This window comes from Aquila chrysaetos, chromosome 11 (genome assembly GCF_900496995.4).
Source record: "Aquila chrysaetos chrysaetos chromosome 11, bAquChr1.4, whole genome shotgun sequence".
Classification (NCBI taxonomy): domain Eukaryota; kingdom Metazoa; phylum Chordata; class Aves; order Accipitriformes; family Accipitridae; genus Aquila; species Aquila chrysaetos.
In genome coordinates this window covers 40,851,257-40,876,898 of record NC_044014.1, presented here as the reverse complement: position 1 = coordinate 40,876,898, position 25,642 = coordinate 40,851,257, and the positions used below count along the sequence as shown (strand labels likewise).

Sequence of the window (25,642 nt, the reverse complement as noted above, 5' to 3'; positions counted from 1 at the left end):
AAATCCACACAACATAAGCTTGTTCAGAGATGACAAAAAATACAGATACCACCTGCTACATAACTGCCCCAACTGTAATAGGCATGAAAGCTGAAAATTTAAGGCAGCTTAGTCTAATACAGAGGCAGACCACTTTAGCTATGAAGTTTACAATCAAAAGAGTAAGCTCAGTTGTACAGCAAGCCATCTCAGTAATGCAGGAGGGAGACACACATACAATTTTAACATTGCTGTTAAAACCCACTCTAGTTAAAGCGTATGTAAACACAGAAAAGATTAAAATCTTATTATCTGCCTTGCTCCTGCTTCACTCATAACCTCCAAAGCAAATAATCAACTTGAGCATAATCACAGTAACTAGATGCTCACCAGCATGAGATCATTGGTAGCTTTTTCTCCAACTATATCTTCTGATGCTTTTAAACACAGAAATGAGACAATTTTAAGCACTCATCATCTGACAGACCTAATAAGCCATCCCCTAGACTTCTCAGTGAACCCAGAATAGAAAGCTACCAGCCCGCAGTTTACAAAATGTGTACAGAGACACTCCTGACACACACTTGCAGCTCAGCCATGGATACACTACTTTTTTGGTTTATTTTACTCTTCCTGCAAAAGAATCAGATCTATAGCCAAAAGGTCTTCTGTGAATTGGGGGACACACATTGACTCATCAGTATTTATACTTCATTATTACGTTAATACAATCAGTCTAAGGTAATATATCATTCATATTGTAATGAGTACCATTGCAGCACTTTAAAATACAGTAGCAATAATTAACTCTTACACTGAGCTTTTCTCAAAGTGTTTTGTAAAGAAAGCAAGTCCTCTTCCCTTACTCTCCAATGAGAAAATTGAGGCATAGAACGGTGAAGTTACTTGGCCATTGCCACCTTCAGGCCAATAGCAAAGCAGGGATAGAAAATAAAACTAAAAAACCAGCAACCTTTAACTCAAAGGGGTCATACTTGAAAGCACGACTGAATACATATATGGGGTAACCAACAGTGCAGAAAATGGGATAATCTTTGTTTCCTGCCACAAGACTCCCAATGCAAGTCAGGATTTTACCATACAAACTCAGTATCCACTGACACCAGTTGTTACTGTACCTTACTGCTGTGAAGAAAATGAAATACAATATCAAATAAAACTCTGCCATTATTCAGCTAACAATCTTAAACTGAAGAGGTATACATGGGAAAATGAACGGACAGCCTCGATTTACCAGAAGCTGAATCACTTCGCCTTTTAATTTCCTACTTTTGTGATTACAAAGTTACATCTTAATCTTACAATCATTTTCCCCCTTCATAAAAGCAGAAGAGTCCAACTTCTACTTTTGCCAGTCTGACTTGCCGAGTAATGGAAAAGTACCTTCCATCAGGTTAACAAGAAGGGAATCCCAAGCTCCTTGGGTTTTTTTCAGTCAAAAATCCATCTAGGGCAACAATTAGTAGAAACCTTTCATATTTCCTGGGAGCAATAAAAAGTTTCAAACAAACAAACAAAAAAACAAAACCAAAAAAACCACCCCAGAGTTGTAGAGATGTCTTTTTACAGCTTATGGGTACCAGGCAACTGGAAAGTAAGAGCAGGTTAATTGTGATAAGAATGAACTCACAGTTGAGAACAAAATAATTTGCAGGTCATGCAAACTAGAAAATTAAAATGCATTTATTCTGCTTAACCTGGATCTTACTCTGTGTGGCATTAGACGAATGAAATAATTTTTTCATTACTCATCCTAACAAGGACCCACAATTGAGATATTTTTTCCTGAACTAACCCCTATAAATTCCAGAAGCATATTCTGCAAATATTATATAGTTGGGGCTATAGAAAGAATCTGAGTTGGCTGGAGTACTGCTGCACATTACAAACTAAGACACAAAGTAAAGATTACAGCAAAGGCTTAAATTTATCACTTCCAGGTTGAATGAGTCTCTGCAAGTTGTTTCAATGTCTTTGGAACAGTGTACATCACATAACCTTATGAGCTGTGCCATCCCTGTCTGTCTTAGTCATCATTAAACAAGCAGTAGTGAAAAGTACTTTCTGTTATTGTTTTGTTCCATGGATTCAGGGATGGATAAATCTTAAGTTTTCTAAAATGACAGTTCAGAGTGTTTTGGATGAACCATTCTTTGTTTAGCTATGAAACTACAGTCAAAAGGCAGGTCAGAGCACAGCAAGATATCATTCATGATTTCTTCTCTCACATTAGGAAATAACTCTCAGAAAGAAATTAATGCATTTTACACATCCACACAGTCCTTAGCTTTGGCATAAAGGTAATAAACAAGGATGCCGGTAAATAAAAGTAAGCACTACCCTTCTGACTACAATTATCTACCCTTTTTTCAGCAGACCAAACACAGCTGCATGTTCTGACGTTTAAGTTTTTCTCCTATTTTCTAAGGACATACAACTTAACCCCAGAAGCTCTTTTCCTTACCGCTTACATTCTCGGGTGCTGCTGTTCCAGTGCTTCTAGAGAGCAGTGGTGAATCTCCATTGTGAAAATGTGCATGTATGCCGAGACCTGTCTCTCCAAAAAGGGAAAGGATGCATGTGCTTCCCAGAGCAGAGCAAAGGACAAACTGTCTTGCTGTCCTTGCAACTTCTCCCTACGCAGTGGCAATGGCATAGAGGAGGTTTATTAGCCATTATGGGGCAATTCCCCATGAGCCTGTACCCAGAAGGCAGCCCTAGCACAACCCTCCAGCGTGCAAGGAACAAGCAGGACCACTGCACATAGCACTCACAGATAACAAACGTATGGTTGGAGGGGGGTGTGCAGAGGTCTCCAATTAGTCTGTTCGGGAAAAGAGAACAATGTCATGAAGCCTTAAAGCCCTTCAGTTCTTACAGGGTTTAGGAATCAATGGTACCCTGAAATATACCATCAATATAAAAGCTGTCTGAGGACAGAAAGAGAATAGCGAAGTACTTTTTGTCTTAGAGCGACCAATAAGAACTGTTAACGCAGGATGCATTAAGTATAAAATCACATGAAGTCCAAAAGATGACAGGATGGAAGAGCCAGAAAACATCCAGCCCAGGACTGAGGCAGCAGCCACTTGTGCATATGTATTAGCTACCACAACAGCTAATCCATCCAGATTTTGCTGGATTTATGAATCAATCTTTTGAATAGTCCAAACTATGATCATTGCTGTATGTGGACCAATGTTGAGCCTTCACAGACTAGGCACTTTCAGGTCACTAATAACTTGAGGATTCAAACTACATCTACAAAAAAGCTGAGCAGTAAGAAAAATCTATTAACCATATTGTCAAGTCAATACCCCCCCCAACTGAAAACATTTCATCAGGTGGGATACTCAGTACAATGACATCTCCTCTCCCATTACAGATAACCTGGCAGGAAAAATAAAAGTGCAAATCCATTATGCCGAGACCAAAACTGGGGATTGCAACTCCAGTGTATTGTGGCTTACTAAATGTCAGAAGTCATAAGTGGCCATGTGGATCCAGAAATGGAGCCAAAAGACTGTCATGTCTTCATTTTCCAGGGAAGAAGCTGAATATTGAGGCTGTATAACCTGCTGTCACATCAAGACTGTAGAAAAAATATCCATAGCTGCTTTACAGGTCTGACAACAGGGATGCCTTTCCTCCTACATGCCTTTCTGGCTTTGCTATTCCACAGAGTAGCTTTGCCACATAGGAGTACAATCACAGAGATAATAAGCCAACTTTTAATGCATTTAGTCATGATAAATACTCTGGACTAAAAGGCTGTTAGCATTATCCAGTTTGCAAAGTGTACTTTGCAGTTGTGAAATGTTTATGACCAGCCAAGCCTTTGTTAATAATTCAGCAGGACAATCCTATAATGTAGCATCTCATATAATGTGAAAGGCAGTGTCTTGATACTATTCATACTTTGCTTCTGTATTCTTTTTATGAGACATGCACATGAAATACTGTTTATCGCCATTACAGGAACACAATTATTTGCAAAGTACAGAGAAATATCTCTGGACAAGATTTTGACTGGCTTCAGCATGGGAAAAAAAAAGAAAAAAAGGATTCTCAGACACCTAGAATCAATTACTTCTGAAGCAATAGCTATACAAATAAAATACAAAAACAAGCACCTTCAAGCTGTTCAGATTGCCAGGAAATACAGGGCCTAATTTAGTATTGATATATGCTTAATGGGAATTTACTGGTGTGCACGTCAAGCAGATTTGCTTAAAGTAAGTAATTTCTAAGAATGAGAAATATTTGTGTGGTTTACTTGCAAAGTCACATGGGATAGGTTGTTTTTTTTTTAAAAATCCTTTTTCAGGTCTTTTTTATTGTTCCTACAAAATAGACTTAACATTACAATTGCGTTACACTTCACTATGATACAGTACCTTTATTACAGCCAAATTCCCTTTAATTTTCTCAGCCTTTAGGCCACAAATCTTATAGTGCTACACAGTGGTTATTTATTTTATTTGTTCTGTTTCTAACCTGGTATTCATTTTCCCCCACAGAGTATTTTGATTAGGTTCATAGCCATTCCAATTTGGATGAAGAAAAAAACCCAAGCTTTCAAAATTTTGCACTTGACCACCACAAAACTTAAATTTATATGTTTTCTTTTTACTTTAAAATGATTTGTGTAGTGATTGGGATTTACACTCAAATGGGCCTAGCTGACTGGTATAGTCATAGATCTTAGAAATATCAATTCCCTTTGAATGGCTTCAAAGCTGCATAGAATGTAAAATAGAAGTGGAATAAATGCTGGCTGGACACCTAGCATCACATTCAGAACTGCAAATTCATCTTTCTAAAACAACCTATCTTGTTTTGGATAGTCTCAAACAACTCACACCTACTTTCCAGCTAGTTTATGAGATCTCAGAATTTACTGTTTGCATTATGTTGACAATACAGCATCTGACAGCTGGTGGGGTGGAGGGAGGAAGTATATGTATAGGAATTTATGCTTCTGATCTTGAAGGTTAGCTATCTTCTGAATTCTATTCCAACCTCTTATATTTTGATGAAGCTCATTGATCTTTAACAGTATAAATTAACAGATTAAATTAAAAGTACGATCTATTTTCTAGTTATTGTTAGTCAATATTTGAAAGACCCTAGTGTATCAATTGTTTGCTACTTTAAATTTCAAGTTATCTGTTTTTAATACCTGGGTCTATTGATTCGTCGATGCTTGGCAATGCCACCAATGAGAAAATTCACACATTGCAATACAGAAAAATCACCTTCCTTACTCAGTTCAAATCATCTGACTTTTGGTATCTACAGTATTGATATCTACACCTGAATGAGCTGCTCTGAACTCTTACTGTGCCAGTGGAGATAGAATCAACACAGACAATGGAATTAAACTCAGCCTAAATTTGGCATTTATATTTGATCAGACTGTAGACTCCGTTGACTGTACTGACTCAGCCTCCCAGCACTGTGATGGGAACCTAGACAGCTAGGTTAGGTGTAGGTCACTACACTGGAGATACTGAAAATTAAGCAACGTGAATTACACTCTTGGTGTCCAAGAAGCAGACATCCCTTTATTTTTAGATGGGCTTGATGATGTCATTATAAAAATTTCTTTCACTGCATAATTGTAAATTAAAGGCTTCAGCATTTTCTGTATTTCATTTTTGCAAAGAAACATAAAAGGCATGTCCCCCTGAGTCAAGCAAACTTTTTATAGCTACCCTGGGCACTAAATTAAAACACTGGAAATTGTTTAGCTATCAGCAAACCTGGATGAAAACATATAGAACATGCAAAAACTATTTCAAAGATTTGATAGAAAATAGTAGAAGACATAATGCTGCGGCCACTGAAGGCAGCAGGAACACTACCGCTTGTTTAAATAGAAGCAGAACTGAATATGAATATTTTTTCACAAGAACGTTTTGACCTATTTTGAAACTAAAACATCTATTTTCAAAAAATATTTTTAAAATAGAAATATACATTTGATTTAGATTACTTTTTTTTTCTGAGTTTTTTTCTCATTTCAAAAACTCCAAAGTACTTCTAAAGTAACAACAAAATGAAAACTGGGATTTCTTGCTTGAATAATTTTCAAATGAAAAGGGCGGTCTTAGAGAAATGTTACCAAAAAATCCAGATTTTCCCTACGTAAAAATCATAGCAGCATATTCTCTTTCAGCAGTTCAAGCCAAATGGGAAGACTTCATTGTACTCCAACAATATGAAGAGTTTTGTTTGAAGTTAGAACACAAAAAAGCATAACATTTCATTTTCTTCCCAGTGCATTTAATAACTGGAACTATAGCTGGGATTCCATAGAGAGCTATGCATCTCCCTCGCAATAATAAAACCACACAAGAAAACCTGTACACTGCATGAGAGAGAGCTGGCTATCTACGGATACGTGACAGGAGGTGACTTTTGAGCCAAAGAAGCTGATGCCTCCCTCCTTCCACGCTATTTGCCTCAGCCTGGCTCAGGTCAGTTATGCAAAGTGAAATACTCTTTTAATTTCAAAAGGTAAAAAGCTTTCTGTTCCAATCAGAAATGTTACAATAAAATGTCCACATTTCCATAGTCTTAGTCAACATTTTCTTACCTCAAAGTCCCTTTTCAGAGCAAGAATAACGATTTAAAGTTGGAATTTTTCAGAGCATTGAAACTGCAATTTCAAACCAAAATGTTTTGTTTGACGTATTCTGCGGGCAAAATAATCATTACTGCTGGGAATGCCATTTAAAAGTGTTTTGGGGGCCCATGCGCAGGCACTGGAAGCAGGGCTGAGAGGTCTCTGTGAGAGGAGGCTGGGGCTGCCCTGTGCTGGATGCAGCTGGTTCCAGCAGGTTCCGGAAGGTTCCGGAAGGTTCTGGAGCTCTGCAGCCAGACACAGCTGAACCCCTCAGCCCCACTGGTGGCACCTTGGGGAAATGGATTTAATAAAAGGCATAAACACCAGAAAGGAGAGGAATAAGGAAAAATAGTGTTGAGAACAGCTCAGCAAACACCTGGGGGGGTGGGGGGGTGGGGGGTGGTGCTTCAGGAACTGGGGCAGAGACTTTGGGGGTTTTTACCGTTAGTTTCCAAGGCAGATTTCAGCACGAAAAAGCCTTTCTCAGATTTACAGATAAAACCTTCCTTTGTGGCTGTATATTCATTGGAAGATACACATATTATGAAACTTAGAGATAATTTAACATAATTAAACTACAGGTACAGTCTGTAACACTAGCCAAGAAAGAATACGGCAACTGAAATCAAATACTAACTCACTGAAAGCAGCGAATAATGTTTACCTGATAAAAAGCCAAAGATGAGTAAACAGGACAGAGGTTGATGCTTTGTATAGCTCTTAAATTCTGCTCACAAAGCTAATTCTAATTTTATTTTCTATCATAAATCCATTTGCTTTAAATCTCCCTTACTGCCTGTCATTAGTTTAGAGAAAAAAGCATTTTTTTTAGCCAAAGAAAAGCCTGTGTTATGAACTAGACCAAGTCTAAACTAGAAATTTTAGCAATATAGATATATCAATTAGACGTGTGAATTTTAATAATATTTCGCTGTTATACTTGAAAAAAAACTGGGAGAGGTTTGGTATAATTTTATTCAAAGAACCAATTTAATGCTCATTCTCTTTTTGTTGTTATAGCTAAATTCTCTACAATGTATCTTACAGTATTTTCTATAGACATTACCCTGATTAGCGTAGCTTAACGTAGAGCACCTGGCCTAGATGGTTAGATTTAACCTATCCAAAGGATGAATGAAACTGTGTTGCTGTGTATGCAAATACATTGATATTTTAATCTCCTTCATTTTCATTGTTCCTTTTGTTATTTTTTTCCAGCAGAATATGCTGAAGAGCTTGGACTTTAATTACAGTTAAAAATGTGGAATGAAAATACATGATAAAAATTTGGCAAATTATTTATCCTACTCCTCAGAATCAGCCTGATACTACAATCTGATTTTTAAAGATGAAATTCCCAGCTTAAAATTTTACTTTGCCTGTTCGAAGTTTGGCTCTTCAGCTGTTTCAGATATGAAGTCTTTGAGACAGAAGACGGTCCTGACTGTCCTGGTGATGGACTAGTCTTCTCAGAGAGCACCTCCAATTGCGTCTCCGACAATAGCTGTAGGAATACAGGTGGGCAAAAGCCATTTCCTCAGAGCGGAACTGAGGATACTTGAAGACAGACACTCAGTGCTCAGGAAGCGGCAGAAAACTGCACTAGCCAATCATCAGTACATACACTTTTGTTTGTATCCAACCAAGATACAACGCTACATTTCCCTTAAGACCTGAGCTAGTTCATTCTAAACCAGCATAAATAACATGTTTTTCTACACAATTAAGTTAATTTTGCTTATTATTCAGAGCAAGAGCCTGATGTACTCCACAAGTCACTCATGTACAGCCCCTCAACTGAACAACCTGAAGGAGGGTGTACATATTAATGGAGAGAGACTATAAAAATGGGGAGAAGTATAACATGATAGCATGCGCAGCCTTTGTTTGCAATACATTCTACATTGATGGATTTCAAATAAACTAGCTATCGCTTCACCACTCACAGGAATAAAACAAAACGGCACATTACAGAGAAATGCTATCTCAGAACAACAGCTGTATGCGTACTTTGGCTATGAATGTAACTGGCACACAGTCCCAGCAGCATTGCTTATTCTGTCATCCCCCACAGGGAATCAATGCCTGATTACATTTAGCATGGCCTCTCTTTTGCTACCTTAATTTCATCTGCCATGAAATCACAATTCTCTGTTTTCGTTTTCTCCCCAAGCTTTCTTTGTCCCTGATTTCCTCCGATTACTGATTCCCTGTACACAGTCTTTGTATATCTTTTAAGAGCCGGAGGCCACATTGGAGGTCTTTTATGTAAGGCTTTCCCCACCAGAAGTGAACCTGCATCCCTTTGTCACAGAGACTGCAGAAAATCTCACTGCACCTAGTCTGGGGCCATTCCACTGCCTTACGATAGTCACGTGTGAATAAAGACAATCCAAGTTTAGTGTCCTGCCTTCACCCCTCATCTGGGAGACATGCAATGACCACGACAATAGCCCCAGCCCCTGCATATCCTCTGTGAAGAAGTCCACTGAGCCCTCCAAATTTGGTGATCTTGATCCTGTTGGGTGACTTCAAGGAGAACCCAGAAGCTGACTGTCACCCAAAATGCTTCTTGAGGGCATCTCATGAACTCTGCCCCTTTGAAGTCATTCTAGATGCAGCACTGTCATTTTTGCATACTGCAAAGGGTCTCAGATACACCTCTATAGTGACATTAGAGGTGAGAATTAAGTAGGATATCAGGTTTTAGAAGTCCTGTATCCATGAAAGCCACCGAAGTTAGGTAACACTGCAAAGAGTACCCCGAGTACACTCACTCTCCCTCTCTTTCTCCTACCCGCCCTCCCCAAGCAAAAAGCTGTACCCTGCATCAAAGAACTTACCTAGTGGTGGAAGGAACGTGGCCAAGCTTCACAATAGTACTTTCATCTTACTGAGGTGGAGGAGGGGGTGTGTGGGTGTCTGTTGCTCACTTTCTTAATTTAAGGTAATATGAGAAGATTCATAGTATGTGAAAGAAGCACATTCCTCTAGATTAAGTGTGCTCTCAAATCAATATTCTTACCTTTAGATTATAACATAGCTGACTATGTTATAATGTACATGTACTAAGAACATACTGACATCACAACAGTTAATGTACAAGGATTTCTTGTTTACTGAAGACAAACCAATTCATCATAACAATAGCAATCCTGAATACCTTGAAGAGTAAATGGATTTTGTGAAGTTTCTAGAATGTCCTCAAGACTCATCTATTAATCCCCCATTAATACTCATTAGTATATTAAGAATTACACTAATGTTTCTCACAAATTATTTTCAGATTTTTTTTCTTATTATAGCATATATTCAACACATTACAGAGTAAGATATGAATAAGCCCACAGGAGACAACATAATGCGACATGAAATTCAAAACGTATTGAGAGTAAAATCAACTCGTACTTAGGAAACCTCATCTTGGCTCTTCTTAGAAGGACATGTAAGACTATGCAGGCTTTTGAAATATGAGCAGAATACCCATGCAATGTGATTTCCACTGGATTTGTACTATATGCCTAACAGCCATCCCATCCTGTCGGCTCCCCCTCCCACACGCCGTGTTCATTTAAGAGGCCACGTGGCAGCATGCAGCACGGGAAGCCTGGTGTAAGGCACGTGCCGATTCACCAATCCAACTATGCTGACTGGCCAGCAGGCCGATGACTTCCCCCCTTATGGCTAATGTGTAGTTACAAGTGCTTTATGCTCCACGGAAGCTTTAATGTGGACCTCTCTTCTCCAACCAACAACCGATTTTTTTTTTTAAAGTCTTTATTGTAGTGACTTCAACACTCAAGACAGATTTGGCTGAAGTCAGCCAAAAGTTCAAAAATTATCAAGGGGGGACCCACAGTCAGCAATGTAATCACTTAAATCACTTAAACCTCATTTTCCTAAGAAACCAAGCTAGCAATTATTTTATAAAAGCAGCGAGCCAGGAAAAGACATTAAATAGGTTTCCAATTTTAAGTATGAAGAAGTCCAGTCAAATAAGCAGGAGCATAGCAGAGGGGTTTTGAGTGCAGTAAAACTTTGCACACCAACAAATAAGAGAGCCCTCATACTCTTCTCACCTTCTGTCACTAGCAAGTGAGACCAGCACTGGAAACCAACAGGACAGGCTTAATTTAAGCAGAGACTAATGAGCTCATGTCAGTTCCTGGTCTGATGATGTAAATAAGACTTTTCTCCCTGTTCTTAGAAGGTTTTCCTTGGGTTTATTTTTGCATATAGGTTCTTTATAACCGAAACAATGTGTACAGTATTGTTTTAGCATTCATTCCAATCTATATACATATATTTTCAATCTGAAGCTCAAACAAGATTTCAAGATGGGGAAAAATTGTTTTTGAGAGAGATTTCTTACTGATGATATAGCCAGTAAAATATGGCTTTACATTGCTCAATAATAGTAGCTAGAGTTGTGTTGATGACATTGCCTGCAAGAGTATACTATAAAATGTAAATAGTAGCATATAAAAAATACTTACTTTATGCAGTAACCAATTATTTATAATACATATGAATAGATAAACAATTTTAATGTACCATTAAAATGACATTGTATTTTTACTATCTTTCGTCCCTTTTTCCTCTCAATTTTAAACAACAATAGAAAATCTAATGCCACGCGAATATGTTTACCATTTCTGTATAGGACATATACTGCTTTTATAATGGAGTCCAGGAACAGACTGGTGTGAGGAAGCCTTTAACAAGAAGGAATGCTCTTAAAGAATAAATATGAAAGGAAAGATTTAAATGAAAAAATGTCAAATCTTTAGTATGTTGTCATTACTAAGTTTCTTTCACCCCACTCAGCTACTCCAAACAATACTGAAAAATCATTAAAAAATACAAAATATTTTTATTATTCCCTGTTTCCCAGACTTCCAATTCACTGAATTTTCATATGACTTTTTCTCTCTTTAAGAGACTTTCTCTCTTTACCTGTACAGCACAGGTCAATAAGAACCGTTCACATAGTTTACAATGGTAAAGTGGGCAAAAATAATCTTTGCCATAGTTCAGCAGAACGAGCTACCTAATACAAAAGCAACATGTAAAAATGACCCCAGGTATGATGTTTCTGCTCATGTGCAAAGCTTTTTCAGATGGTCCCCAAAAGATTAGTCCCAGTTAATTTAGTGTTACATTAAATCCAACCACATCAAAAAAAGGTATATATACAAGTGTTTCAGATTTCATATAAATACAACATGTGTAAGAGATCAGACCACAGGTCCCCACTGCTCAGTATGCTATCTCTGGCAGTGATCAGCCAGGAATGGTTAGGAAAAGTGTGTAGGACAGAAAAAATACACACCGATACGTTTTGAATTATGTGCTCCCACCTATTGGCAATACGCAGCATAACTTCTTGAGCTTGGGACTGCTTGAGCCAGAGGTGGTATCCACCTCTTAGTACAAATCCACAGCTGCAGTGAATAAAAATGTGTCCTACTGCTAGCTACTCATAATTCAATACTCTTTTAGTCACTGAATCTAAAAGTAGAAACGATACTCTGTGACCTAGGTGACCAACTGCACACCATGAACAATAAATTGCAAATAATTCAAGCAAACAATTTATGCCCACGGGCTAACATTTGTTCACAAAATATTTCAACATCTGTGAATAATACATAAATGAGGAGGAACGCCTGTTCATGAACAATTCACAGACAAAACAAATGCTACTTTAGCCAGATAATTCTTTTGTGATGAAGAGTTTGGCCAACTCTCGTGCTCAGAAAACTGCTGATTTTTGGTGGTCTCCCCTTCTCTTCACCCCTCCAGGTCCCATCGGGAGGAATGCCAATGATTGAGGGACGGGGACTACAAAGTTGCCTGAAGTCTCTGTCATCAGTCTGACTCCTTTACTTCTCCCAGCATGAGGCAAACAGAAATCAGCCAGGGCCACAGCTCCACAGCTAATGTTTTCTATGTACTGTACCTATTTCAAAGATGCTTCTCTTTCCCTTCCCTTAAATTCAAGATCCTACCTAACATGAGAAGCAAAAAGACAAGGCAATGACGTGTATATCTCCTGGAATTTCTAACCATGTCTCAATGCTATTATCGGAGAGAAAAGCAGACTACTACAAAACTATCTGCTGAAAAGCACACTACCTACTGCTGACACTGATATTCCCTATGTACCAAAGAATGGAAGCCCCTTCCAAATGTTTATCCCAAATTCCATGTATATCTTGTTAATCCCCTTCAATTTTTAAATTTTCAGAAACATGATACACAAAAAGAACAGCTACCAAGAGGTAGCTAGTAGAAAGTAACAAACATAGAGTGCATCCAAATCCCCTCCTCACTCCAGAGAGTAGATACACGTCTCAGGACATCACAGAGCTCAGCCTGACATAGTTTCAGCCCATGCCTTTCACTTCCAGGCCTGACTACCAGACTGCAGAACACGTTAGGTAGGGCAGTGTTTCGTCCCTCACGCTGAAGGAGGGTGACAATGCAGGTGCCGCAGGGCCAGAGTGCGCTACTGACAGACTTCCGAGTAGACCACCTGGTCCCTGCTCACAGGACTGTTTCATCAGTCTTGAGGTGAAAAGCCAAAAAATACATTAAGATGGAACCAGAACAGATTCACACTCCTGCAGTCACTCTGTGTGGCACACCTACCACGCTCACTTACCACTGATTACAGATTCGTTCTCCATGCACAGGGGAACTGTATGCTTTGGAGATTGGATTTCGCAATGGCTTTATACTTCCAACATTTATCTAGATCTCTGATTTAACTACAGGCTTCAGTAAAGTCAATAGTCATCCCTCTTTTAAACACAGTGTACAGCTGTTCCAAAAGAGAACTTTCCATTACTAAGCACTGGTATGGCTTCCAGCCTCTCCTGAAACACTGCTGTTTTGTGAGGGTCCAATCGGGGGAGGGGGAAGTCTTGCCTTAGTTTCAGATTTTGCACTCAATTTCTAAACAACTAGATTTTAGTTTCACTAGATCGCTCAGACTGGGTTTTTTTTTCCTTTGTTTTTTAGATGTTAACAAGAGAAGCATGGACTCTGTCTCCAAGATAAGTTATCTTTCTAAGTATTCACATCACTGCGGTATTCATTTGGGATCTCAGTTCTGTTTTGCACCGATCATGAAAACCAAACCCCCTGATTATTCCATTAATACTGACAGATTATTTATTTTTGTTGTTACTTGGTAGGGTTCCATTTTCTTCAAGTCCAAAATAAAATCAAAGCATGTCCACTTCTAGAAAGGGGATACCAAGTCAAAGTAAGACTAGACTTAAAATACTGCAAGCTAAAAACTCCTTTTTGTTGGTGGTGTTTGTTTTTTTGAGGTATCACGTACATTGTTAGATGATTAAAATACAAGAGGAGGGGGGACTGATCCCATACTATTCAAGTTAACCAAATAAACTCCATGATGATAACAAGCCTTAGCTACTAGATTTGTCACCACATTCCATAAGTTGTGTTTCTAAATCACTTGCACTGCTCTGAAAATTTAATATTGCAATATTGAAGATTCCTACAAAAGTCTCCTCCTCTGTTATGAAGGACTAAACAATAACATAGTATACTAACTAAAATGTACATTAAAAAAAAATAGCCCATAGTAAATGAAGGCAGAGAAACAGAGTATTTCCAACAGGTCTGCCAGTTACCAAAGAAATTTTACATATATTCTTATTCTTCTGAATCTTGTTCACCAAAATAAACTTAGTAGGTTATCCTCTTTGTTTCACAGTTCATAAAATGTTATGCCATTATAACAGCATTCACTGTACATACCACTACCATTTTCAATCTTTGCCACATGAATTTATATAAAATATGAGTGTCAGCAGAAAGCACATGTGTTTCCAGATACCACTTAAAATGAAGTATCTCTTAGTCCAGTAACAAACAGACTCTCTCACGCATCAGCATTCCTCACTGTTTTGAACGGCAATGAAGACAAAATATACCAGTGCTAATGATTTTTTCATTAGACCAACCATATTATGCCAGGCACTCTGAAAATGACATTTTCCTTGCTCTTCCAGTCACTGCAAATACGAAAAGTGTGTGAAACACACACCCCAAAAGTGCGATTTTTTTCACAAGTAAATAGCCCAAACACTTCACTATGAATCTAAATTTTTTGAAAACACAAACGTGGGTCACCTGCATATGAGCAGATACGCATGCAGTTTTACATACCTGCTTAATGCATTTCCTGATAAAGCAAAATCCTTAACATAGCTAATATTTGCCTTAACAGATACTTACACTGTAACCAAAATTGAGATCTGGGAATTGTGAGAGGGTGGAAAACAGCCCTGGGAGGGCTATGAACAGCAATGGAAGGACATACCCAGCAGTCTTGTGCTGCAGAGAACAGACGAGGAAGGATAGACACCTGGCTGTCCTATGCGGTATTGGGCAGACATCTATCTTCAAGTGTCTGCCTTTCCAAATGCCAAGTAAATGCTGCCCCCAAGTAATCCTTATATTTCCCACTCTGTTTCCTAATCCGTCCTGCCCTACCGCCTTCACTTCTCAGTTATTCTCCCTCAGAGTTTGGATCCCTCGTGTTTGTGTTTTCACCCCTCTGTGGTTCCAAGCTCACAAATCCACAATCCCAGGTGCTGTCTTTTCACTCCAAAACACTTCACCCTCAATTTTGAGACAGTGTCACATGCCTACTGGGGGCATCTAGAGGTATAAACGCTTTTGCTTTTGTTGCCACCTCTCATAACTGGTATTCCAAGGATCCGACTTGACTTGAAAATATGATCATTTCTATAAAAATAATTTTAGTCACCATGTGCATACATAGTCTCATACTTATGTCTGATTGTGCAAAAAAAAAAAAAAAAAATCAAATAACTCCTAAGTATAATTATTTTTGAAATGCAGAAACCTAAGCCTCCTCACAAAGAACATTTTATACTTTTACAGCCTATTTCTGAACTTCAGCATCTCAGCTCAAACTACTAGTAACATTCCTGCAACTTACACTTCCAGTTTTGACTCTGGAATGACAATTCTGCAGAGTTGCAACATTTGTATGTTTATTTGCCCATCAAACCTAATGCTAAACACTGAAGCTAATATTTTCATACTTTATACACTGCAATTACAAGTTTATTTCTATAAAATACAGTGCAGTTGCTAGAGATGTCTCATAAACCCTGTTTTTTTCCTATCATTTCATTTCCAGCTCCTATGGTGAGAATCGGGCATTCAAAAAAATTATCACTACTTTAAAATAAAGTTTCCAGACAACACAATGATAGAGTTGGATACAGTTAAAACATCTATGAAAATGACTGAGGAACAGAAACTTTAAATCTGGCAGCCTAAACCTGATTAAACTCTTCTACTACAGTGCACAGAACTGCAACTATTTCTACTAAAAATTGAATTTGGCCCTGAGTGTGGAATAAGCATTTGAGAGCTGCTGTGGGATGGCTAACCAAAGGATCACAATTAATGCCCTCTGGCCCACAGAGGATTTAAGGAAAGCAGCTCACTGAAGTAACACAGATTTCTCAGATCATCTGAGCTTATATGGAAGATATAAAATACAAAGTTCTATTTCTCTGGCTTTCAGTGGAAATCATATGGGTTAGTTATTTAATCAATGGTAATTCGACAAACCAGTAAACCAAAATGCATTTCTATCAAAGCAGAAAAAAACATAAATATTTAAATCTCATTTACAGCCTATCTAAAGACAAAGACACATACACAGTATTAATTTAACAGAGAAGTCTGCTCAACACAAACCATATAGTTCTGCCTACACTGATACTTACCAGTTGTAGGAGGAGTCGGGATTTTAAAACAGTGGGAGCATGAAGCTCAGCATACCTCCTTCCCCTAATTAGCTTTTTAAATACTCTGTAAATGCACTATACCTTCAGGGGAAGAGTATTTGTCCAGCCCCATAGGCACACTGTGGATTAAAATTGTACCTCATCACTGATTTCATTATGTCACCTCAGCAGCAGCCACAAGCATGCCAGAGGTGATCGCTGCCAGTTATATTCAGGTCAACCCACCTTAAAAATTTTGCTAGCACTGTTGGCATTTAAAGCTATAATTTTTTATCATCAGTAGGCTAATATGATTTATATTTATAACATATTCTTTGAAAGAAAAATAAACCTCTCAGTAAAGAGCCTTTTCTAAAGCATCCTCACTTCAGCATCGAACCATTTGGCTGTCATTAACTGAGTCACATTTATGCAGATGAGGACTTCACCAATAAAATCTACAAACACCGTTATCTTGTTCCTCATCTCTGATTTTCAGAATCTAAACAAAACAATAAAACTGCTGATTTCTTTTATTGTTATCAGCCCGTCATATTTTGCAATAATGTTAAGCTGCTTGCAATCTCAGGGAATGTATGCATTCAAACATTATACATTCTAAAATTCAATGTCATTTAAAAGTGCTAATGCAATGAGTATAATAAATTAAGACTATTCTGTATATGCATTAGTTTTTATTAATTCCATGTTTGTTAGGCATTAGTTAAATCCAGTTTGCCAACTGATTTTAAAGTAAATACCTTTCTATAGTCCTGAGGAATTAGTTGCCTTTTCCTGCAATAGCAAAACTCTGAGTAACATGTTTCTAACAGAACTTTTCTAATTATTTCAATTCAAATAGCTTCCACTGTGGGAGACAATTCAGCTGCGGTCTGCGAGTTGCATCACCACAAGTGTCCAAAGAAACCACTTTAATACACACTCAGAAATGAACAAATGCTGTTTCTACAAGGTGACATTCCCACTGAGACCAGACTGGCAGGCAAGTCTCTATGTTCCTATAATTCCATTCTTCCTCAGGGAACAATTTTTGCCATAAAAGTTTTATTCCCATTGAATAATTTTAACTTCCCTTAAAGAGAGAGACCTTTTCTTGCTGCAGTGTGAACAGAATTTTAAAGATTCGGGACTAAAGTTTAACTCATTCCATGCAGTGTCCAGTACCTTCAGCCTGACTACGTTACACTCCATCCAGATGATGTACCTTGCTGGAATCTGTTTACTCTCTTCCTCCCCCCGTTTTGTTATGTTTAATTGCTCTGTGCAGAAAGATTCAACATGCCTTTCTGCCTCCCAAGTTGCCTTTTCACATAAGCCTAACTGGTGCAGAAGAAAACTAATGTGATGTTGGGTAGGACAACTGTGGGAGACCTTCTAGAGATGTGCATTCCATACGCAGTACAAGAAATAGATTAACACCCTTACATACTATCATTAAGTAAAACAGTGAGAAGGGACAGAACAAATGCGCATTTCACTCCATAAACACAGTTATAACTCTGAAAAGAGAAGCAGTAATAACAACGCTACTAAATATTTAGCAAATCCAAAGAGATATCTCAAAAGTCTTTCATCACACACTGTGGACAACAACAGTTTGTGTTAAAGATGTAAACACACTAAGACTGAAATCCAAAGTACAGTCAGGTTTTCCTCTTTCTCTAATTGTCTGTCTATTGTCTAATATGCTTTTCCTATCTATGCCAAGGTCCACCATTCTGGTAAAGCTGGTAGATAACCCTGATTTTTCAGTGTATAAAACACTATGAAACAGAAGCACTATGATTCTAACAGCAGTGAAGCTGTTGTATACACCTTTTGTCTGCTGTGATAGCTTTATATCATCAATCAAATAATGGCAGCAATTACTCTGAATTTTCTAGTGAAGTCAGTATGGGTCAATGATGTCAAACTATCAAGCTGTACAGAAAGTTGGTCTATGCATAGTTCTGAAAAGAACTATCATATCTTCCACTCTTCCGGTCTTTTGAAAACACTTGTCATGTCTTTTTCTCAGTGAGATTATAAACTCCTAGGGCTGGGATTAACCGTTTCTGTATACTGTCCACTGTTGCTGCTCCAGCAAATAATTTATGCATTAAAGACCTATACAGAATTTGTATTTTAATTTAAAATTATGTTACCAAGTGTGGAAGATTGACAAATCTAGAACCATTTTGTCCCTGAACGCTCCCCATTCAGTGGTCCTAAATGCAGAGAGCCAGCTACTCTTGCCTAAAACAGCATTTTGTTCTCTATTTCATGATACTGATTCATGATGAGCAGCCAAGCCTAATACTTAACACCTAGCTGAACAGAGTATTAAGCCAGAGACTTCAGGATCAAGCATTATACTTGACCTTTAGAATTTTGTTCCAATCAATACCTCAGAAATTGATTTTTCTCTAATTCAGTATACCCAAATGGTTTCATTAAACTGAAAAATCACATGACCTCTCAACAAGGAAAGGCCATCAGAACCTATTCTGTAGTCTGTGTTATGTAAAAGCCCTAATCAGCAACCAGTGAGTATCTGATAATATCAAAGACATCCACCTCGGTTATTATACAACAATCATACTAGCAGTGGTGTTCAGAAGAAATTATGTACAGAATACTAAACTATCAAATTTTTGGACTTTGTCAAATGTCTGGCAGCAAAACACACAGCTGGATTTGTACTACATGAAACAAAAACCATTCCCAGTTCATAGTAGCAAGAATGTCAGAAAGTTTCCTAATCCAAACACATTCAAGGACTTTGAAATACCAACAAGTTACTCCCTATCGGGTGACAGCTTCCCCCAACCACACATTTAACCAAGAGTAAATGAGGTAACCACATTACTGTGACTATTAGTCCCAATCAGCTTGTAAATGCTTCACTCCTGTAGAGGTGGTGAGGTCCAAAGGACCAAAGGTGATGTCAAGGGTAGACAACAGGAAGAACAAGGTTTATCATAGAATCATAGAATCATTTAGGTTGGAAAGGACCTTTAAGATCATCAAGTCCAACTGTAAACCTAACACTCCCAAGTCCACCACTAAACCATGTCCCTAAGCACCACATCTGCACCACTTCTAAACACCTCCGGGGATGGCGACTCAGCCACTTCCCTGGGCAGCCTGTTCCAATGCTTGATAACCCTTTCAGTAAAGAAATTTTTCCTAAGATCCAATCTAAACCTCCCCTGCTGCAACTTGAGGCCATTTCCTCTCGTCCTATCACTAGTTACTTGACAGAAGAGACCAGCACCCACCTCACCGCAACCTCCTTTCAGGTAGCTGTAGAGAGCGATAAGGTCTCCCCTCAGCCTCCTCTTCTCCAGACTAAACAGCCCCAGTTCCCTCAGCCGCTCCTCATAAGACTTGTGCTCCAGGCCCCTCACCAACTTGGCTGCCCTTCTCTGGACACGCCCCAGCACCTCCATATCTTTCCTGTAGTGAGGGGCCCAAAACTGAACACAATGTTTGAGGTGCGGCCTCACCAGCACCAAGTATGGGGGGAGCAATCACCTCCCTGCTCCTGCTGGCCACACTATTTCTGATATGGGCCAGGATGCCGTTGGCTTTCTTGGCCACCTGGGCACACTGCCGGCTCATATTCAGCCGGCTGTCGACCAGCACCCCCAGGTCTTTTTCTGCCGGGCAGCTTTCCAGCCGCTCTTCCCCAAGCCTGTAGCGCTGCATGGGGTTGTTGTGACCCAAGTGCAGGACCTGACACTAATACTTTTGTACTACCTGGACCCTGGCAATGGTCTAATAAATGGAAAGTCCTCCTATTAAAATATCAGAGATCCTGCGGGCATATGTAAAACAAAAAGAAAATTAGTGAGTCCCTTGAGCCTTTAAGGAAGTGTGCAAGCAGCCTTACGTTAGTGTCGCCACCTGAAAACAGGGTCTTAGTTAGAGATGACCAGACTATATTTTTTGCAATCTGTCCCTCATCCCAAACCCACTTTTTTTCTACAAACTCTTGCTTTGCTGTTCTAATATCCAAGAAGTCTCCAACCCTATTCAATACCACAACCTTCTCTACAGCTCTGAACCCCTCCTGCCTGTTGCCTACTCCAGAGTTATCACAATTATAATCCTTGCAAGAACTCTCCCCTCCTACCCCAAATCCTGTCTGACAGAGCCCCTTCTATCCCTTCTGCCCTAAACTTCCTCAGTCTCCCATTGACAAAAGCCAAGCTTTTTCATTAAAGCAGGTTACAATTAAAACTATCATGACCTCTTTGTGCTAAAGGAGAGGATTATATATTTACATTTGTGTTTTTACTATCAGAGGTCCTGTACTTCCTTGCTTCCCAAAATTCCCTCTAGAGCCGGTGGTCTCCTTTCTCTTTCCCTTCTCCTATCCTCTTGCTACAGCATGCTGTCATCTCAAACCTTCCTGCCCTCATAGTATCTGGGTGTATGGTGTTCTACCCTAATCCCACAATGATTATAATCCAGCACTTCATTTACGCTAGCCACCCTCCTTTGAACCCTCTTTTAGTACAGCTGTTTGAGTCCATCATGTGCCTATTCTTTATCATTAAGGCAAATTAAGGTTTGTAGGGTGGAGTTTTTTGGGTGCAGGAATGGAGAAGAAGGGGAATGAAAGAGCAACTTTAAAAAACTATACTCAAAGCAGAAATTATCAAAAAAGAGTCTTTCCTGATGAAAGCATAGGGACAAGAAAATGATTTGGAACAGAGTGGAGGAGAGGAACATTGCATGGTAATTTTCCCCAGTATTCATCCGAGCTCAATAGCAAATACAACCATTTGTCTGTTCTCTACGAAAAAAAAAAAGTCACTTTGCAAGATTTTTTAAACTTGTATTTCTTTAAATAAAATTAATCCCAGAAAACCTGAGTTAGGGTTTGCCTGGTGGAAAGATGTGTGGACTTTTTCAAGCAGCCACAGAAAAATAATAAACAGATATTTAAAAAGTGCAGTTTAACAAATGCTTAATCTCAATGAATCACCAGTAAAAGGAGGAAAAAAAACAACAAAACAAAATTTATCGCATGGCAACACTGAAGTGGTGGGAGTTTTATCTGGCAGAGAAGATATAAGGGAAGGAATATTAACTATTCTGTGCCTTAAATCAAAGCTGTTCTTTTTTTTTTTTTTTTTTCTTCTCATTCAAAACATGTTTGTCTGATTATAAAGCTCTGGAAGATCCTAGATATGAAAACAGGCATATAATACCATATACTACTTCTCAGTTTAACCTGCTATTGCCGTTTTTAATAAAGTTATGGCAATTACACTACAATTCTTTGGCCACAGACGCTCAGATTTAATCGGAAGAAAGCATAATATTAGCATACATAAGACAAAGCCTTCTTTGTACCAGACCAGGGGAAATACTCAATATTTTTCCCAAACAACAAATACCACTTGCCCTATCCTCACTCTGTCAGTACCATTTAGATCAACCCCAAAATGGAAAGCTCCAATCATGCCCTAACCCTAACCCCACCTACTTCCATATAGTTTCAGTAAATAATGAAATGTCCATAAATGATGAAATGCCTCCACAGTAGGAGCAGTGATCTTCCCTGCCCCAACTCTACTACAACTCTGCTTCTGAGACCTTTCTTAACACAAGAATCTGTAACTTTAATCCTCAGCACAACCCTACATTTGGCTCATCCAGGCATGACACCCTGAGAAAATCCCAACCTCAACTGTAACTCTAAAAAATATTTTAATGAAAATAACTGCAAGGAATTCTTATGCTTCCGTTGAATCAGTCAAATAATGGCTGCAAAAGCCTTTATCTGGGTAAAAGACAAGCACATATCAGAGTCACACAAAAAACCAAGACATGCAAAACTGGTCAGAAATCAGACCATGTTGTTAAAGTGGTAATGGTTGTCGCTTTGTGGAGGCTTGTATATGCACAGTAGGGAAAAGCAGGGAGAAACATCACAGAAACTGAGCCACAAAATAATTTAAACTATCTAATCTCATCAGATCCTGGGACTGTAGTACCCAGGAAAAACTAACAGAGTATGTTTTTTGGGCTTCGGCCTAGCTGAAAGAGACTTGAAACAGTACTGATGAGGCTTAACTCAACTGCTATTTGATTCTTGCTGCGTACAGAGAAACTGGAGTTAACAAAGAAGATAATCTTTGCCTCCAACATTTACCCTTCCTCCTAAGCAAAGCTACTGGCAGAACTGTAACATTTGTCTACCTCTCACATCAGAAGGGATACCAATACAGACGTAAGCCCAAACACACCTAGAGCGGCGACTCTACTCTGAGGAAATGGATTCTAAACTTTACTTCCCAGTCCCTACAGTTTCAAGAATATGTCTTGTAATTTTTTATCTTGTATAAAGCAAACAGCTAATTTGAAAAATGACCAGTAAAAAAACCTAAAAATTAAACTTTCTAGTCCAAGATAAACGATAAATTACAATAATTGCAATAAATGATAGACACACCTAAACAATTTCTAGAAGTCAATCTCTAAAGAAATTGATCTATTTAAATTGCCAAAGCAAACAGCCCACCTACAAAATTTGCACAGGCTGCAATATTATCTATGAAAACTGTTTTTCATGTTGGCCTCTATATACTGACCTTTTTTTAGATCAATTTTATGTATCTAAAAACTCATAGTTCTACATATATATGCATAATATCAATAAATTAGTAGAATAACTTTTTAATGAATCATATTTGTATTAAAATGCTGATTAATTTAATCTGAAATGACTTGTAGGAAAACATCAGTCCGTCTTTTTCATTGACGAAATGTGTTGGAGTTTTTCACCTTTTTTACAAGAATCCAAAACCAAATCAGGCCAGTGGGTGAAAATTAAAACCATTTCAAAGTCAAAGAAATTCAACAACTAACTCTAATATTTTAAGCACATTATTAATAAAATTCCTGTTTCTCTACATTCATATATATTTAATTGAAAGGAAACATTTCTGAATTATCAGCCTAAAGTACTTAAAATAAGCTGAAACAATTTTATACTCATTTTGAAAAGCATCACCTCATTAAATAAACCCTGAAACCTTGATTTTCAACACAATTTGTGACTAAAAAAAACCCCAAACCAACCTTTAAAACTGGTAAAGGGTAGGGCTAACTTTCCATGCCAACAGGATTATTCCCTGTAATATACACAACATAAAATCTGATGTCAATTTACTAAAACAGCAGCTCCTACAAAAAAAAAAAAATATACTTAATTTCTATATGAATGCACAACACCATCTAAGCAGTCTAAAAGCATGTAAAGAGGGTCATGGCTGGTGCTCCTCTGGGTGAAAAGATCAAATAAAAAAGCCAGATAGGGAAGAAGACATAAATAAATGTAAGGAATGGAATTCTTCTTCAGAGAGAAGTGTTTCTTGGTGATAACCCACTCAGTTCACATGCATTCTTGTTGATTTACCTCTTCGACAGTAACAAATGTTAGTGTTGAGACTCTCTGGCTCATTTGCACAAGTCCATGATGATGAATAAGACAGTACCTCAGCCTCAGAGAGAGGAGACAATGCAGAGACACCGTAACAGACCTCTGGGACAGCAATAAGTCCTGATGTCAGAAAAAAAATTAAAATCTCAGTTTCAAAATTCAGTGACTCCCTCTTTTCTTCAACCACTAAAGAAAGCACTGAAGAACTGCTACATGACTGACTATTGTCTTCAAACATGGCAAGTCTGAAGTAGAAAGAGGAAAAAACCCAAGCCTTTACAAGGCTAAAAATGTAAGGACTGGAAACACAGGGTTATAGTTACTTATTATGTTGCCCTTATTTATAATAAGGATTTACAAGACTTTAGAGAGGAGAGATTTCAGGATTTTGAGAAAGAGAATTACATATGCAGAGAAATTCTAATCACTTGAAATTAGTAAAATGTATTGCCTGTCCAGAAAGAGAGGGAAAAAAAACCTCACCCAACTATACTATAAGTCTAGAGAATCTGTTCCCAGTTTAAAGGCAGTAACGGTAAGATAGGCTGACATACCACAGTGACCATCTGGACAGCAAAATAAGATACTGTCTTACAGAAGAAAGTTGAAAACATACCTTCACCTCATGAGATAGAAACCTGCATGGTCAGCAGCCAACTAGAAAATCAGGTGGTTTTGTTTGTTTGTTCTTAATGGACGAAATAAGAATAGCAAAGTTCCTCATGGTTAGAAAAGGTTAGAATCAATTACTAAAACTGATACCTTTTTATCTAACTGCTGTATTTACTTGCTGAGCTTCAAGTATATTTTAATTTTCATTTGCATTTCCTGAACAAGAAATGAATCCCGAAGAGACTGCAAGAATGCCTAAGAACAATCTTTTTAGCAATTTGGAATTCATGATAATGCTTTTTTTTTTAAAATCTGACCTGTTAAACTCAACAACTGAAAAATTAGACATTAAAAATAGAAATTTCCTTAACAACCTCTTCTGAAATTCTTATTAAGTATCCTATCAAACTGGCAAGAATAATTACATACCATAGACTGAGATAAAGCCGTTAAATATGGCAGTAAATATAATGCTTTGCTTTGTTTTATGTAATAATCCCTATTTGGCTCAACTGAAACAAGAGGTCTGAGTCACAGGAAATGCATTACAGAGAAAAGTGGACTGAATTTTCATGAATGTTATACTATCTTGAAAAACTCTTTACGTTAACTTTTTGAACCACAATGCATGTTTCTACAATAACTTCAGTTCCTTTCCAGCATAGGAGCTTTGCACTTTTGAACAGCTCAGGAACAGCAGTGAACTTTAACTGAAGGTCGCACAAAACTGTTTATTTATACAGTGTTTGAACCAATTGAAGAAATGCGGTGAGCACAGACTGACTGTCTTCAGAAGCATTCATTATTGTTTCAGCTATGATTAAATGGAAGCGACAAGTATCCTGATAAAAGGATTATCGCATTTCCCTTGTAATCTTTTTCCAGAGCAATAACATTTTGCAACAGTCTTCAGAAAAATCAAAACACATCCCTTGTCCTGCTATAGCAAAATTCCTATATATAAATATCAAATGCCTGTTTATTTACTTCTTTGTGCATTAGAAAGTGATTCAATCAGATTTACATATTGATTAAAAGGAGTAGCGGGTAGAATGAAAACACCTCAAATCACAGAAGAATACCACTGTCACCGGGCTGTGATAAACCTGAAGGCTGATACCTTACAAACTGGTA

At 38.1% G+C, this 25,642-nt stretch overlaps 1 protein-coding gene across 4 annotated transcripts in view; it reads right to left on the bottom strand.

Moving 5' to 3' along the window:
* CTNNA3 (catenin alpha 3) overlaps window positions 1-25,642 on the bottom strand; it is a 549,510-nt gene that overhangs the window by 269,076 nt on the left and 254,792 nt on the right. The window contains exon 1 of one of the 4 annotated variants that reach the window (XM_030030144.2): window positions 23,873-23,891. The exons of the other annotated variants lie outside the window; for them this stretch is intronic. The gene's annotated coding sequence lies outside the window, so the exon portion shown is untranslated. Of the gene's footprint in view, window positions 1-23,872; window positions 23,892-25,642 lie in introns of those variants that run through there. 4 annotated transcript variants of the gene reach the window in all.